This window comes from Protopterus annectens, chromosome 15.part0, assembly GCF_019279795.1.
Source record: "Protopterus annectens isolate FY-2018-M chromosome 15.part0, PAN1.0, whole genome shotgun sequence".
Classification (NCBI taxonomy): Eukaryota; Metazoa; Chordata; order Ceratodontiformes; family Protopteridae; genus Protopterus; species Protopterus annectens.
Window position 1 is genome coordinate 248175769 of NC_056749.1, and position 15876 is coordinate 248191644.

A 15876-nucleotide genomic window follows, 5' to 3' on the forward strand; every position below is an offset into this window, starting at 1 on the left:
GGTTCTGGCACCTCCTTTCACTCTCTGGCAATAGCTGTGTTGAGTCTTGTTAAAGAAGCACTGTGGAATGAGGAATTTGGAATTTAGCCCATACCTGTCAGAGTTTTGCCCAGATCTTCCATGTTTATGAGGTGCTTGATTACCTCTTCACCACACGGGAAGGGTCCTTTAAAAGGGATACCTGTACAAGATTCCACTATGTGCAGTTAGTAAGATTACAGAAGATGGATACCTAGGCTCTGAGTTTCTTCTTCTCTTGCCAATATGGTACCTCTAAAATCGCATGTACCATTTTTACTGGTGACCTCCCACTGGAAATACTACTTATGTGTAGGGTAGCTCAGTATTCTCAAAGATAGGATGGGGAGATGAATAAATACTTCTCAAATCTGTCTACTGTCCTGGACTCCCTATCTGGAAGATGGATAGTGAGGCTTTAGGAAGAAAGTGCCCTCTTCAGGGCTTTTTATGCTTACACAATCAGATCTCTTCTTGGGGTCTCTGACCAATCTCTGGGACTCTGTAAAACCTGATTCAGCTTCCTACGAATTGGAGCTACTGTGTCAGATTTGTTCCACACAGCCTTGTGGCATCTTTAAAGATATCCACCAAGGGTGAGAATATGCAGGAGATTTTCCAGAATGAATATGAATGCCTCTTGCAGTCTTCTCTATGGGATGGGGGAGGATTAGAGGCTCTTGGCCACCCCTTTCTACTCCTTTAGACAGAATGTAGGGTCATTAGACAAGGTGACCCTATCATTTGGTGAGGTGACCCTGGAGAAGTCATATCCTCTATCATAAGCCAGGTTCACGACTCCATTAAGAGTCAATATGCTTTGATTTATTTTGGACGTTATGGGGTTTTTGAGGGAGGTGTTTACAGAATTAAAGGATGAAGAGTGCTTCTTTGGATATCCCTACAGCAGATAGGACTACATAAGGCTCCTAAGAGATCCCTGTGGTGTGTCCTGACAGTGTTGGTATCCCCACCATGGACAGTGAATGACTGCTAGCTCCTGCTACAATATCTGCACTGACAAGCAATGCTCAATTGATAGCAGCATAGTATATACTGGCACTGGGTGCACCAATGTCAGTTCCAACTATGACAATGCCTTCAATGGTAAGTATTATGCAATTAGAACCAAGGGGATGGACACCAGCACTACACAGGTGCCAGTGGACACTGAATGATAAGGTTTTACAATTGATGCTAGGAACGCTGAATACACTGGTGTCAGAATCACACCCTGCATGAACAGCTCCAAATACTAGTGTGATGCCACAATCAGTGCCAGAGTTGTCAACACCAAGTACTGAGGGAATGGGAGGTGGGATGGGCTTTTACATCAGGGCAACTGCTTGGAAGATAACTGCAAAATGCCTGTTGTGTGTGTAGGTGTGATGACTGGCAGTACTACTGGCAGCAATATGATGCTGTGTACTAGCGAATGCAAAGCAACAGAAAGCCAGAAACTCTGGATCTGTGAAGCTCTCACATGGTACCTTTAAGACTCTGCTAGGCTCAAAAACACCTCCTTTATCCTCCATAATGCATTGCACCACCTTCTCTCTCCAATTTTCCTCCTTCTAAGCATAACTAGAAATGCTACATAACCTGAAAGGCATTTCTCTAGATTCCGCATGGGGGGAAAAGTAAAGGACCAGAGTATCCTGGGCATGTTGAAATATATGGACATGAATCACAAAGCTCTAGCATTATGGTAATACATAACCTTCCAGTCATTTACTTCAAGTGAAGGTCAGAGTCTCCAGCTTCTTCTCTTTGGTGATATCTTGACAGAACACCAAAAATGGAAACAATGTCACATGACCTTATAGAAAATAATATGTGGGCGTTTAGAAGAAAGGGTTTGAAGTTCTGAAACCATTCAATTGCTATTAAAAAGACAGTGTTCCACGACAAGTTGTCTGAAATCAGCTATGGCTGCTGCTTCAAAAGCAGCATCAGTTTCTTTAGTAAAAAAATTCAAATTCCATGGAGGTACTGGTTCCCTGAGAGAAAACTTTAAAAGAAAACAACAGGTTAAGGATGTTTACAAACTTTCACACAGGCCAATGAGGAGGACTGAAGTCTCTGGTGAAAATAAAAAGTGGTCACAGGATGCATCTTTATAGTAGAACAGCTAGACCCTTGATCAAAAATGCCTACTCACACTTTAAGACCACCAGAATTGGGGATGAGAAAGGATCAAGACCTTAACTGGTGGCCCACTCTGAAAATCCATTCAGTTCTATACACTTTCCTGCCAGATAAGTTTTGAGCAGATGTAAGGATCTGGACCACATGAGGTAAAGAAATAGGCTCTCCATTTCCCTTGGCTGCCAAGTACCCTATGTGTTTAATATGATGGAATCTAGGTTTGGATGAAGTTTTCCAGATGGATGGAACAGAATACCCTTCAAAGATCTCAGGACAATGTTTTTCTACGAGATGAAGCCATAGCAGGGGAAGACGCACTTGTCTGTGCCAATATGAAACTATGAAAATTACTTCTACCTAGCTTTGCTTTATGCAAAAATCTCATTATAAGGGTGAAAGTGGACAGATGTAAAGGAGACATACAGACTACTGCTGGACCACAGCATCCTGAGAAGTCTGGCCCTGTCAGGGGAATGATGGAGGAGTAACTGCTGCATATGCCACTGGTCAGGAATGCAAGAAGGTTGCAGCAAAGCTTTCACCAGAGGAATAAGATGGAGTTCATCACTGACAGACTAAGAGACCACTCACAAGGCATCAAATTGCAGCTGAAGCCATGTGCTAGAAAGATGGCCTGATGGGAATATGCAATGTTATCAAAAAAGTGAAGTCAAAATGGCCCATTTCCATAACTTCATGGCCTCCTGAAAGAGGTGGGTAGAAGTGGATTTGCTTCTGCTTTCTGATATGCCAAACTACCACCACCATGTTGTCAATATTAATGGCTAATGCACCTTGAGGGAGGTCTTGAACAGCTTGCAATACAAGGACGACTGCCCTGTTCTCCAAAACGATGTGCAAAGAGGTCCCTTGGAGTACCTGCCTTAAACAATACCCCCTACCACCAAAGGAAATAATTAACCATGGTGGCCATCACTCTTGAAGGGGGGGTATAAAGGGGCTGCCTTGGGACAGAGTGACTGGTGGGACACTGGGTCTGTATTCTGTGACCAATGAACCATCATATGACATCTTGTAAAGTGGATAAAAAAAGACCATCGATGCTATGAGATACAGGACCTTAAGACAGCAAGCAACAATCACTGTTGGAATGCTGGAATGAAGTTTCAACAGCCTATCTTTACATCCCAATGTCAGGTAATTAAGGTTTGGGTTATGATGGTTTTGTCTGAGACTTCACAATGTTCACTGATATTCCCAAGGACCTGAATAGCTGGAATAGTATCTTACTTTCATGAGTGTCATCCTTGTTGAGGCTAGTAGCAGCCAGTTGTCCAGATAAGGAAATGCTCTTGTCTCTGTAAGCCTGAGATGAGCTGGAACAGCTGCCATGCATTTGATGAACATTCTGGGGACTGTAGTGAGATCAAATGGAAAGGCTCTGAATGGGTAATGACTGCCCCCCCAAAGTGCAGGAACTTATTGGACACTCAAGTTACCTTGATGTGCAGGTAAATGCCCTGAAGATCCAGAAGCACATTTAGTGTCATTTTCCAAGCACAGAAGAATCTACTACACCATGACCATCCAGAATCTTATCTTTTTCTATATGTAAATTTAGGCTGCTTAAGTCTAATGAGGGCCTGAGTTTCTTCATCTTCTTGGAAACTAAAAAGACTTGAACAGGTCTGGACCATCTTTCGTCTGACAGGACCTCCTCGATCATCAATAGCATCAACCCCCCCCCCCTTTTCTCCCATTTTCTACAAGGTCAGGGTGCTATGTCAACTGTCACCATCTGTCTCTATTCAATGCCACTCTCCTATCTTCTTCAGCAGTCATGCCAGACTGTCACAGGTCTTTTTTCACACAATCTATCCAACTCTTTACTGGACACCATCTTTTCCTCTTGCCTTCTTTCTGTTTGTCCAAAATCATCTTCACCAGACTGCCGTCTGTTTTCTGCACAAACCATCATTGACCATTTCTGCAACTGGAGCTACTTTGGCTTCTGCTCTTATGTCCTCATTTTTTCATCTGCCCCACAGTGTGCATTGTACCACTCCCATCTCAGACACTTCATCTCCATCACCTCTAGCTTCCTCAGCTGCTCTGCCTTTACCTCCAGTTTTCTGTACTATACAGTAGTATCGGTCATGTTACTGTTTTGTACACCTTACTTTTCAGCTTTTTAGGCATTCTTCTGTCATAAACTACATCTGATACTCAGTGCCTGCTGGCTGCAGCCCTTCTGATTCTACCTTTGATCTCCTCATTCAGACTTCCCTTCTCCTCAACCACTCCTCAAAGACACTTGAAATTGTTAATCTGTTCCACTATTCTACTTTCTATTTCAATTCTCAGCTTCTTCTGATTTCCCCCATTTGCTGCCAGTATAACTGTTTTACCTGTTCTCAGTTGCATCCCATGTGCCTTTCAGTTTTGCATTCCACTCCCCTATCCTTGGTGAAGTTCTTTCTCAGAGTCTGCTTATAATACCACATTGTCTGCATACATCAACTCTGTTGACCTATTTGCTAATGTAGTCCATCACCAGTATGAACAACAGTGGGCTCAGAGATTAACCTTGATGCACACCCACTCCCACTGGGAACTAATCTGTGAGACTGAATACTGTTTATACTCAAGTCACTGGATCCTTGTACATAGCCTGCACTAATTCTACCAAGGTTTCTTGGACTTGCCTGCACTAATTCTACCAATGTTTCTTGGACTTCGAACCACCACAGGACTGCCCAAATCAGCTTTCTTAGCACACTGTCACATGCTTTCTCAAAGTCTAGGAATGCTCAGTTGTACTCTTTCCTCGTCTCTAGCTTCTCCTCCACTATCTGGGTCACTTATGCTGCATCCTGATCTGAATCCAAACTGCTAATCTCCATCTTACTTACAACTACTCTGCCTTTTTGATTATCAGTTGCCATCTTCAGAACTTTTGTGCAATGTGACCGGAGTTTGATATCTCTGCACTGCCCACAATTGTAAATGTCCCTTATGCTTATTCAACTGGGATATATCTTTCTCTTCATACTAATATAAGTACCCTCAGGAGCCATTTCTCCCCTATTTCACCAAACATCTTTATCATATCTGCTCTGACATCATCTCAGCCGGTTGCGTTCCCTGACATTATTTTCCTTAGTGCTGTTCTAACTTCTTCTATGATGGGTTCCTCCTCTTCTCTCATTGTAGGCTGTGTCTGGGGAAGTACAGTTTCTGTTGGGATTTCTTCATTCAGAAGCTGCTGAAGTACTCTTTCCATCTGCCTTTGATATCCTGTCTACTGGTGAGCAGGTTGTTGCTGTCATCTCTTATGAGTAGTGTCTTTTTATTTTTTTTTTATTTTTCTGCCTTTGCCTTGCAACATGACACAACTTCTTTTTGCCATCTACAGAGTTACTTTCCAGAAGCTGGTAGAGTGACTCTGATGCCTTTTTCTTTGCTACTGCAACTCCTCTCTTAGCCTCTTTGTTAGCTAACCAGTGTTCTTTCCTAGCCTGGTCTAGCTCTTCTAGCTTCCACTTTTTCCTGCATTCCTTTTTTTTTTGAGATGACTACCTTTATTTTTGGATTCCACCACCAGCTTTCCTTATGTACCTTATTTCCATACCTGGCTTTGCAATGCATCTATGCTGTTTGAGGAGTTGCCATTCTTCTTCAACTCCACCTAGTTCTTTTTCTTCTTGAGGTGCTACAGCCTTGAGTAATTTCTTGAGCTGTTGTGCTTTCTCTCCAGTCAACTTCAGCCTGTTCTCTGTTGATCGTAGAGGCTTCTCTGACCACTGCTTAGAGATGGCTGTGGTAACCCATGGTTGCTGTGGGACAACTATTTCACTGTGACGACTTTGCAATCACTGATTCTACCCCAGTGTCCTTTCTTACTACAAAGAAATCTACCCGAGTTGCTTGTTGACCACTCTTGTATATGATCTTGTGATCGTCTCCCTTTCTGAACCATGTTTTGACTACTATCAAGCTATTTGCGAGGCAGAAGTCTAGAATAGTTTCTCCTTTATTCCCGTTTCCCCACCCATGTGGACCCAGGCAGTCTTCATATACTGTTCTGTCTATTCGATATGTGCATTCAAATCACCCATTATCCACACTAATTCAAGTTGTCCTGTTTTATTTAGTAGGTCCTGCAACTGCTGTCTGACTGCACTCTTTTCCTCACTATCGCAACAATGTGCTGGGGCATAGGCTGAGATTATGAATACTTCCTTATCATTAGGCTGGAGTCTGATTGCCATGAGTCTGTCACTGATTCTGAGGACATCTCTCACTGCCTTCTAAATCTTCTCCCTCACCACAATTTCCAAATCATTTCTAGCCTGTACCCCTCCTGTGTAGTAGATAAAGGATCCCAAGCAAAGTGTTTTTTCTACACTGTCCTTCCATCTCGTCTCCTGCAGACATTGGACGTCCAGCCTCCTCCTTACCATCACGTCATCCACTTTCAAGCTCCACCCTGTCAGTGAGCATACACTGAGTGCAAAAATTCTTAGTTCATGTTTGGCAGGTTGATTAAACGTCCAGTTTTCACTCAACAGAGCTATCCCAGGGGTAACTGGACACTGGCCAGCCAGTAGCTTATTGAAACAGGGCTACTGGGCTTTATGGCAGGCACACACTGGACAATATGGGAACATAAAACCCCTCCCACTGTTAGCATGGGTCGCTGGCATAAGTCGGAGTAGGCCCGGTCCTCAACTGACTTATAACCGACAAATACCCATGCCCATTTGGTGGCATTAGTCAACACCAGTGAATCACTTGCAGCCATATTTTTACACCATCAAGTGGCTAGCCCTGCCACAGCATGCAATCTGTGATCCATGTTCTCCTATCTTGAGGATACTGCGCACCACAGTAGATGCCGATACTGCCCACTACAGTAGACGCCCAAAGCGATTGGTTTACAAAACTCTTTCCCTTATAGGGCACCATCTAGAGTCTGTGCTGCTGCCCACAGCTCCATTCTCGGGTGAGTTTGAGATGGAAACATTCAGCATGTTTTTCAGAGGTGGGGGAAATAAACAGAGACACAAGGAGAATATGCAAACTCCAAACAGGCATTGTCCGGTGGTCAGAATCTAAGCTTGTACCTTGTGCATGGGAGGCAAAGACTTTAACCATTATGCCAACTAGTCTCTATGATCCTGGATGTCTTTCTCTAAATGTAAACTTTGCACCACTAGCCTAGTGACTACCTTTTGAGGGGGTGAGATTTCTGGAAGGAGCCTTGAGATGGACTTAGAGGAAAATATATAAGTGGAATGACCTAGTCCCTGCATGCTATATCCCTCAACCACTTAATCTATGTAATATCCCATCACATAGGAAAGTGTAGGGAGTGCTGACCTCTGACAGCTACCATAGCAGGAAAATCCGGCACATCCTTATGGATTTTGCTGTTGAACTCTTCTGACTTTATACAGCCTCTTTGCGTCTAGGGTGGCATCCATTCTGAAAACCTCAGTATCCACATGGGTTTCTGTCAGAAAGTTGCTTGAATGGGAGCTCCTCTTTTAAACCACAACTTTCACACACTCCTGTGACTCATGGGTTTATAGGTTCATAAGTGTTTACTAGGCCAACAACCACAAGGGCCTTTTTTAGCTTAGCTATGCATCCCAAATCTCTGACAAGTTCTGATACCCTTGATAAGTGTAAATAGGGGCTTGGGAGAAAAAACATTTACAAACAGGGGCCTGGGAGATGAACCATTTACAGGCTACCGGTGTCCATTAGAGACATAGGTGATTGGGAGAAAAAGGTTCTCCGAGTGGAACACTTAATTCAAACAGCTGCAAGGACCTCACCTCTCTGCTTGCCCTTTTGCAAATTCTCTTTCCTTTGGGGCCCAAACAAGGAAAAAAACATCATATGGGGTGTTGGACTCCTTAAAATTCTCTGTAAAATTCCAGTGCCTCTGCAAGGTGTAGTGAAAGAAGCAATGCCTGCCCTGATGGCATGGGCTGCTCTATGTACTGTATTATGCAGCAGTTACATGGAGAGATAATTAATGTTTGCTAAGGTTGCCACCTGAGAATCTAACTTACTGTAAGTGTCTATGAGATAATTTTTCCCATGTCTCTAGTGTACTTTCTGCTAGGTCATGCTTAGGTTGTGTCATATGCATCAAGTAGTTGAGGGCTTGAAAGGAGAAGGTACCCAATACATAAGGATGTTTATCATAGTAGTCTGTCTCTCAAGATTCCTTACTTAAGTCAGTAGAATAGAGGGTTCTCTCAGTTGCTCTTTCTTGAAAGTAGCAGCTATGAAAATGGAGTTGGCTATGGGAGCCTTACTCCAACATTCTCAGTCTTTAGGAGGCCAGAGAGTCTTGTCCCGTCTACTAGGTATAGAAGCAACTGCATCTAGTTCTTGCTAGGGCCACTGCATGATCAGTGACACCATGTGATCTGCAGGGGAATCCACCAAAGAGGCATGCAAGGTGGAGTGGAAAGTCTCCTCCAATATCTGTTGTCCAGGACAGAATGGCCATGATCCCAACTGCTGCATCATTTATACAGCTTCCCCAAATATGAGGTCATCGGGGGGAATACTGGTGAAGCCTCCTGCTCTAAATTGCTACCTGCAGTGGGGGAATTCATTATGGAGTCTAGATGCTTCATTCTATACCTTATCTTTCTTGGGACACTTGGAGGAGTCTTGTTCAAATGTACAAAAAAATAATACGTTCAATACCTCTGTACTATACTGGACATAGCTCTCTGCCCCACTCTCTGTCTAGGGCTATAATGATGAGGTTAAAGCACCCGTATGAACAACATTAAGGGATGAATCAGATGAGTATGTTTACTACAGAACACAGTGTGTGTGTTGCAACTTTAAGAAGCATTTCAAAGTGAGGGCACGTGCAGGAAGCTGTGCCATTTTGAGGGAACAGCTAGAGTGTTAACATGTATGAGTGTAGTAGTCAGTCTGTTTATATGTTTATTTAAGTTTAAGTTACTTAGCATTGATCCTGATGTGTTTGTATATAATAAAGCTGCTTGAACCGAACCCAAAACTGTTTATCTGTTTTATCCTGAATGGACAAGTGACATGGTGTCAGAAATGGGATGAAGAGTGCAACTTCTTCAAGACATGAGGTGCAGGTTATTTCGAACAGTGTACTGTACTGTACTGTTAGGCATAATTACAAGTTCAGGCATAAATTTCTAGCATACATGTGTGTGCGCTTGTACACAATTCCAAGGGTCTTTATTACTGTGTGTTGAAATGGCAGAGGCATTTTGCAGGCCCAGTCCACTTGTGTTTGATCATAATATTGCAGAGAATTGGAGAGTATTTGAGCAGGAATATGACATTTTCATAAAAGCAGCTTTTTCTGACAAAGATGCACGTACAAGGGCATTTATTTTGCTTAATCTAGAGGGGTCAAAAGCCACTGACAGAGAGCATTCATTTGTGTATGCACCAGCAGTATATGCAGGAGAAGGGGAAAACTGCCATATTGTTCTACAAGCTGAATCAAGGGAGGACCCTGGGTGTCTGAAATGTAAATTTGGAGAAATGTGTAACCTCCAGACAAATTTTACATTGGAGAGGCACTTATTTTATACAAGAGACCAAAAGCCAGGGGAAACATTTGCTGCTTATATTACTGACTTGAGAAACAAGGCTAAAACATGCAAATTTGGTGATTTAAAAGATGAATTGATAAAAGACAGGCTTGTGTGTGGTGTTAATAATGCTGCAGTTTGAAAGATTTTTGCTTTTTGCTTCAGGACAACGATTTAATGTTGAGCAAAGCCAGAGATTTATCAGATACATGAGCTTACAGAAAGGCACACAAATATGCTTGCAAGTGATAACAGCATGGTTTCAGTAGCTTCTAGAGCAAATGGAGACAGCATGCAGCATGTGGCTAAAAGAGACAGGCCTAAGCACATGGCAGTTGCAGTCCCTGCAGGATTTTCAGGGAAAGCCTGTAACTTTCCAGCAAGTTTTTAGACTAGCTCAGTAAAACAGACATGTTTAGTGCAGCATAAGGGTGATTCAGCAAAACCCAAGTCAAGCCTCATTGTTAACTGTCATAATTGTGGTGCCAATCATGAGTCTAAAAGAGAAAAGTGTTAAGCATTTGGTCAGCAATGCCACAAATGTAAAAAAAAGGGAACCATTTTCAAAAGGTTTGTAAATCAAGCAAGCCTCATTCATTTAAAAAAGCAAGTTGATCATGTAGAAAGCTGCAACTCTACTTTGTATGCAGATGGTGCATCAGTGGTTGGTGAAAAGGTTAATGCAGTAGGTTTACTGGCAGAAAACAAAGTGTTTGTACTGTCCTGATCAATGGTAAACCCACGGAGCTCAAAGCAGACGTTGGTTCAAAGTGCAATGTTATGTCAGCAGAGGCATTTACTAGAGTAAGAGCTGTTGAACAACTTAATTTGGTCAGTTGTGTGAAGCTTGTTGCTTATGGAGGTGAAGAGATTCAAACCGAAAGCTTAGTAGTGCTTTCATGCTACTCAGCTGGGAACAGTTACAGCTTTCAATTTTATGTAGTCATAAGACCTTACAGTCATTACTAGGTTTCACAGACAGTTTAAGAATGAAACTGCTTTCTTTTACCAAAGACGTCCATCATGTAAGTACATCTCCTAGTACCAGTTTCAACTATGTGTTTTTCTCAGAGTATACCGATGTTTTCGAAGACAAGTTATGTAAACTTCCAGTTGTGTACGTCATGAAATTAGACACAGAGGTCAGTCCAGTGGTTAGACTAGTGAGAATAGTTCCGATAGCTATGCAGGGCAAGTCAAGGTCCAGTTAATTAAAATGGTGCAACACTGTGTGATTTGTCCAGTCACAGAACCAACTGAATGGGTATCTTCCATGGTAGTTGCTCATAAAAAAAAAACTCAGATGAAATAAGAATATGTACTGACCCAAAAGACTTAAAGCATTAAAGAGGCCCCACAGTCCTATGCGTACAGTTGAGGAAGTTGCTATCCTCATGCCAAATGCCACTCTTTTTTTCTGTCTTAGATGTAGAGAGTTCATTTTGGCAAGTAATGCTTGATCACAAATCTTCACTACTGACTACATTCAGTACCCCATTTGGTAGATACAGATTTCTCAGAATGCCTTTTAGAATAAATTCTGCCAGTAAACTCTTTCAGCGTACAATGAAGCAAATTTTCAGGTCATCCGTGTGCTATAATAGTGGATGATTTACTAGTTGGAGGCAATTGTGAAGAAGAGTAAGACAGAAACCTCAGGAAAGCTCTGGACAGAGCACATGAAGTGAATCTAAAGCTCAGTCCTCTGAAATATAAATTCAGACTACCAGAAGTTATTTATGTAGGTCATTTATTTACCATTTCAGGCTTACGACCAGATCCTTCCAAACAAACAGCCATTCTTGAGATGCCAGCTCCACACAATGTCCAAGCCTTACAGCATTTCCTTGGTGTGGCTAACTATTTGGGCAAGTTTATACCAGACTTCAGTGAATTATCAGCACCTTTAAGAGAGCTGACCTGCAAAAATGTTGCCTGATCATGATTGGACCACCACCAGAGAGCATCTGATAACCTTAAACAAAAAATTGCCAGTCCACCTATGTTAAAATACTACGATATACACAAATCAGTAATTCTTTCCAGTGATGCTTCAAAGTTCCGTCTTGATGCAGTTATTCTTCAAGAGGGTAGACCAGTAGCCTATGCATCTAGAACTCTTACTCAAACTGAGATGCAGTATGCTCAAACTGAGAAGGAACTTTTGGCAATTGTGTTTGCATGCTCAAAGTTTCATGACTATATTTATAGCCAAGCTATCCAGAACGAGACTGATCATCAGCCCCTAGTCACTATTTTAAAGATGCCTATGCATACAGCTCCAGCAAGACTATAAAGAATAATGCTCAATTACAAAAGTACAACTTCAAAATGGTCTATACAAAAGGCAAATTTCTTTATCTGGCTGACACCTTATCCAGATCGCCCAGAAATACCACAGAAAAGCTTGATGCAGAGAATTTTGATATGGAAGTGCATAATTTTTCTACCATAAAACTTGATGAGCTAAGAGATAATACAAAGACTGATCCAGTTTTGCAAAAGCTCAACCACTTAATCAATGCTGGATGGCTGTCAAAGCAATCTTGTGTACCAACAGAAGTGCAACCTTTATTTTCCTTACAGAGATGAGATGTTGATTGAAGATGGAATCATTTTCGGAGGTCCTAAAGTTGCCGTTCCCACTTCCTTACAATAGGAGTACATCCAGATTTTGCATTGTGGCCACCCAGGTTCCGAATCTACCAAAAGAAGGGCATGAGGACTAGTATTTAGACCTTTTCTATCAAAAGATATCAATAAAGTACTATCATCTTGTTCAGTCTGCAACAGTACTAAATCACATTTGCAAAAAGAGCCGCTTCAGCTAAGCCAGATTCCTGAACTTCCCTGGTCAACAGTAGCCACTGACATTATTTGAGTGGAACACTCAACATTACTTAGTGTTGGGAGACTCTTATTCAAACTGGTTTGAGATTGATCTGCTACCTAACCTAATGTCCAGTATTGTCATTACTAAGTTGAACCATCATTTCTCAGTCCATGGTAGTCCACACAAAGTTATTTCTGGCAATGGTACCCAGTTTACCAGTCAGTTACTTCAGAAATTTGCAAAAGAGTGTGACTTTATCCATGTTACTAGTAGTCCTGAGTACCCCCAGTCGAACAGCCTGGCTGACTGTGCAGTACAAAGTGCAAAGCAATTACTAGAGAGGTCAAAGCGTAATAATACTGATGTTTTCTTGAACTTGATTAATCTCAGAGATATACCCGGTGACAATTTACTTGGCTCACCTGCTCAGAGACTTCTATCTACGCAAACCAGAACAATCTTGCCCATCAGTTCCAGTTTGTCGGTGCCTAATGCTAAAAACACCAGAGCAATCAAAGCCCAGCTATTCAAAAAGTGCTCCTTTCAGAACTCCAGCTAGGATAAAATAGATTTTTTTGTCCATTGAAAGGAGAGATAGTGAGGATGCAAACGGCGAAATGTTTTAATCGAATTGGTCAAGTGAGAGGTATATGTGCTGAGCCGAGATCTTACTCAGTGGAATCTGAGGGTACAGAATACAGAAGAAATTGCACGCTGCTTCTTCCGGTGTCTGAATCGATATCGCAGCACTGTACCAGAGCAATCCAGACAATGTTCCTGATGAAGGACATGTCTCAGTACCTATTCCCATTCCTGATGATGTCCAAGATGTCCCTGAAGTTGAACATTCATTAAAGACAGTCCTTGTTGCCAGACCCAGTCCTAGTTTTTATGTCACACTATCGGGTCGTATTTCTAGACCTAGTGTAAAATACACAGCAACCTGGACATGATTGTTTCATTTGTAATTAGTTCTGTTTAATTGCATGTCAAAGGGTTATTTCTCTACAGCTGTATATCAATGATTGTTGTCATTATAACTGTGCATGACTTATTTTTCAAAGGAGGAGGATGTAGAACAGTGTGTGTTGTAACTTTAAGAAGCATTTCAAAGTGAGGACACATGCATATAAACAGAGAGCACATGCAGGAGCAGTGCCATTTTGAGAGAACAGCCAGAGTGCTAACATGTATGAGTGCAGTAAGTCTGTTTATAAGTTTATTTAAGTTTAAGTTACTAAGCTTTGATCCTGATGTCTTTGTATATAATAAAGCTGCTTGAACCGAAACAAAGTGTTTGTCTGTTTTATCCTGACCAGATGAGCGACAATGACCATCTCTACAACATTTCTTCACAGTGTTTCAAGACACTGATACCAATACAATGGTTTCAGCATTGAAGATCCCTAGAGCAGAGATGGATCTAGTACCAAAAAGGTCAGTGCAGACTCAAGTGGATCATACCTCAATGGTATGACTAACACAAGTAGCAAAGGTAACTCTGATACCAAAAAGTGGAATGCCAAGTTGGGAAACACCTAGAGTAGTTATGAGGGTGCCAGAGTTGATGCTAGTACCGACCCACTGACGTTGAAGGGGCTCAGTGCCAAAATCACCAATATGGAAAGGCATGTAGACACAAAAGGCAAGAAAGCGACTAATATTGACAATGACTTCAACAGCAAGTAAACTGGTTTCAATGCGTTCTGAGTAGAAAATAAGCCCATGGAAGGAGCTACAGAAGATGGAGGGCACCTTCTTCTGCTGCCCAAGGGGAAGAGAGAATGACCATTTCAATATGAACCTTAACCAGTGGCTTATCATTCTGTCCCAGTCCACATGTAAGGAGGGGCTGTGGAGGCAGCTGGAGAAAAAATATGACATTACAGAAGATTGCTGACACTCAAGTATATAGAAAACTCCTTTCCTGAAGAGAAGCTACTGCCTCTTTTATGGTAATGAAGATCATCAACTACTACAACTTCTAGATGGGATACACCAGGAGCTGAAGAAACATCACTAATTTACCCAACAGAAGGAGCACTTAGTTTACCTGAAATTTCCATTATGAGAACCTTAGCTGCAGGATGGGAACTTTTTAAACATACTAGTAAAATTGTACTATCAAGTTTTCTCTTATCCTTTTTAGCCTTGGCACTGACAGATGAATCTGAAGATGACAACCCTTTATAATTAGCTTATTTTTTCTTCATCCAAATTTCTCACATAACTCACAGAGGCACACAATGTACAGGGCTTGCATTTCTCGAGGGTGAACTCTGTGGCCACAGTTAGTGCACTTTCTAAATCCTGAAGATTTACCTTTATCCATGTTACGCAGCTACATCATCACAAAAATTAGCACCCATTGCTTAAGAAGCAAACGCTTGAACCAAACTACAACATGGGTGAGTGGTGGGAATCAGAAGAAAGAAGCTAGAAGCTGACAGGGGCCAAGAGGAAGAAGCAATAAACTGGCAAGAGAGAGAGAGAGAGAGAGAGAGAAATAAGCATCTTACCTACACTAAGAAGGATGTTGGGGGGGGGGTATAAATCACTACTAAACCCTTATCAAATGTAAGTACCTTTCAGTGCTTGCAGAGTTGCAGCAAATGAGATCTGGCAATAAGGAGAGGTGTGGAGCAAGAGCAGGAGTTTTTGACTCTGTGAAAGTCTTAAAGGTGTCAAGTGGCTGCTGCCTATCATTGCCAGCTGTGATGCTGAAGTGACCAAACTATATCAAGTAAGATCTGGCATGTCTTGTCACCTGACAAGGAGTTTTGTAATATGGAGTAGGAATCATCATATGTTACATACTAAACCAACCACTCTAAGTATGAGGTTAGTCTACAACACAGTGTTTAAAAAAGTAGGTGGATTTTCCTTTTTGAGCTGGAACACATCCATGGAAGAAATTGCACAGTGTGCCAAGATTCCTGAACTGGTTATTGTGCACCTTATGACTGGCTACAAACAAAATGGATTCATCCTTGGCTTGCAGCAGCAAAAATTCAGTTTGCCTCATAGTCTGCACACAGAGCTATTGCTATGCTAAAAAGAACATAGATCATGGAGGAAATGAACAATGCAAAGGCATCAAAATTTGAAAAAAAAATATTTGACTACACATCTGTTCAGTTCAGGTTATGCACAGGTTTAAATTCTCAGTATTCTAGGCTGTTAACAACTCAGTAGTCATGATTAGCAAAGTTGATAGGTCATCACTTAAAGGCAAAATCAAAATGGTGATGGCAGAATGTGTCACATATTTCACAAGAAATGGCTTCACTGTCAAAATAAATA

The 15876-nt window shown here is 41.8% G+C and overlaps 1 protein-coding gene across 2 annotated transcripts in view; it reads right to left on the reverse strand.

Moving 5' to 3' along the window:
* TMEM19 (transmembrane protein 19) overlaps window positions 1-15876 on the reverse strand; it is a 521036-nt gene that overhangs the window by 118476 nt on the left and 386684 nt on the right. The window lies entirely within an intron of this gene.